This window comes from Vanacampus margaritifer, chromosome 2 (assembly GCF_051991255.1).
Source record: "Vanacampus margaritifer isolate UIUO_Vmar chromosome 2, RoL_Vmar_1.0, whole genome shotgun sequence".
Lineage (NCBI taxonomy): Eukaryota > Metazoa > Chordata > Actinopteri > Syngnathiformes > Syngnathidae > Vanacampus > Vanacampus margaritifer.
The window spans coordinates 9,300,739-9,303,288 of record NC_135433.1 but is presented as its reverse complement, the minus strand read 5'-3'; positions in this window follow the sequence as shown (position 1 = coordinate 9,303,288).

The following is a 2,550-nucleotide window of genomic DNA, read 5'->3' as shown; positions in this document are numbered from 1 at the left end:
TTGGAGCCAACAGGAATCAAAGTTCTTGAGGGTGCTTAAAGTCTGCTTCCTGGCATGTCACAGTTACGCTGCTCTGATTCTTCTCGCATTTGATTGGTTTGTATTATTAATCGAATGAGATGCATGATTTTGACTTTGAGAGAGGATATGAATGTCTCTTTCCTTACCCATCCGTTATACAACAACATCATCATTTTGACTTCCACATGCGTAGGATATTGCATAATCGGCTAAGTGTCACAATAAGCGATTGCTCTGCACCGATTTTCCTTCCCTTTCATCTCTTGGTCTCATAATACTTCACATATACTGTAGGCGCATTTTCTTCAGTTTTTCTGATTGTCGTCCCTTTTGCATCCCCCGCAATCATCTGCTGTGCTCCAACTTTAGCTTCAAGTTCTTCCACAAAATGTCTTGACATACTTGGGATTTTTTTTTTTTTTCGTCGATAATGGCAATGCGTCCAGACCCAGAAATAGCAAAGCAGTCCCAGAGAGTGTGAGAGTAGCAGCAATGCTGTACTTTCTACATTTATAAACAAATTGTCTTACCATAGGCTATTGCTATCTATTGTTTGGTTAATGCTAGTGCTAATGCTAGAACAAAAAAACTCCACTCTGCGCTTAGAATGTTTACAAAAACGTTATCGTTTGTGTGGTATTAGTTTACGCGGATTGCTATAACATTAAAAAAAACAAAAAAAAAAACGTATGTAGGAATACAGACAATTCCAAGTGGCTCACTTATCTTTTCTCGCAACTCTATTTACATTAGCAACAACGCTAAACCTCAACCAACACTTCTATCCTGCCAAACAAGGATACAGGAAGGGGGGGGGGGGAGCTAGCTGCTGGTCTTTAGCCGCTACAGTTAAACACTAGTCACATCACACATAAGCACACCTAGTCTCTAATTACACAAATGCCACAACAGCTAGGCAAGGGCTAATACCCTCATGCTAAAACTAGCGCCACATGACATCGGCAGCCAAGTGAAGGGTTGGGATGAACTCACTGGGACTTTGTCAATGTCGCGGACTATTGCACTGATAAAATACCAGGCTGTAAAAAGGAATTGAATAATACTAGCTACTTTTCCACCTACAAAGCCTTCAAAGTGCTTTATATTTTGACTCGTCATTCGCCTACTAATGACGCAGAATCAGGAGCGACTGGGGGTTCGGTATCTTGCTCAAGGACACTTTGACATGGTGACCATGGATTGAATCCATATACCCGATAAGCGCACACACACACACACACGCGCACCAGTGAAAACAAGTGACTCACTTACCGTCAGACAACTAGTCACACAATTTAAAAACGCACCATCATGATGACCCCATGGAAACTCAAAAGCTGATCCAGGACTGACCAATCAGAGAAAAGGGAGGTTGTCACAATTTGGTAATTGACTCAAAGATGCACTCAGCAACAAAACATTGATTTCAACAAGTGTACGTGTGTTTTATGTCTAACGGAACGTATGGTGTTCCACAGGGGTCAATTCTGTGGCCTTTGCTGTTTTCATTCTATCTGCTGCCTCTGGATTTCATTTGAAAGGAAAGTCAACCTTAAACATTTCTTGACAATAATATTCTTATATGTGACCTCACTAGTCATTTGTAGAATATGAGTTATGCAGCAAAATCCAGCCGTTTTTATCCATCTCAGGGGGCGGCCATTTTGCCACTTGCTGTCGACTGAAGATGACGTCACAGTTGACCAATCACCGCTCAGCTGTTTTCTTAAGCTGAGCTGCGATTAGTTGTTACCTGAGCAACTGTGATGTCATCTTTAGTCGACAGCAAGTGGCAAAATGGCCGCCATCTGAAAGTGATTTTGCTGCTCAACTCACTCACTGCCATAAATTCATTAAAAAAAATAAAAAAATAAAAAGATTATAAAAATTAGGGGCAAGAGGCGATAATTAAAACAGTTTTTTTTAATTAATCGAGCGACTTCACCTCACGATTAATCACAATTTTTTTATCTGTTCTAAATGTACAATAAAAAAAAATCTAGGTTTTCATACTCTTGTAAACAAAAGAGGGAAAAAAATGTTAAACTAATAGAGATAGTTCAAATGAATTTTTGACATTTATAGCCGTCAACGGCAGCGAATGAATTAAAAAAAGAAAGAACATATTAAAAATTCGGGGCGTCAGGCGATTAAAGTTTTAATTGTAATTAATTGCATGACTTCAGTAGTTAACTCGCGATCGCTTACAAACTTCATATCTGTTCTAAATGTACAATAAAAAATTCTAGGTTTTCATACTCTTGTTAACAAAAGTGGGGGAAAAAAATACTAAAAACTAATTGAAATAGTTCAAATGAATTTTTGACGTTTATAGCCGTCAATGGCAGCGAATGAGTTAACTCCTATTCCACTAACGCAATACTAACCTAAGAAAACAGCGGTGGTTGTTTTAAAGTGCGCTATAAATAGACTTGAATAGTTGGAAAGCGTGCAGGAAACTGGTGGGGGTTCGCACCGCCAACAAGGTTAAGAACCACTGCATTAGAATCACTGACACACACGTGCACA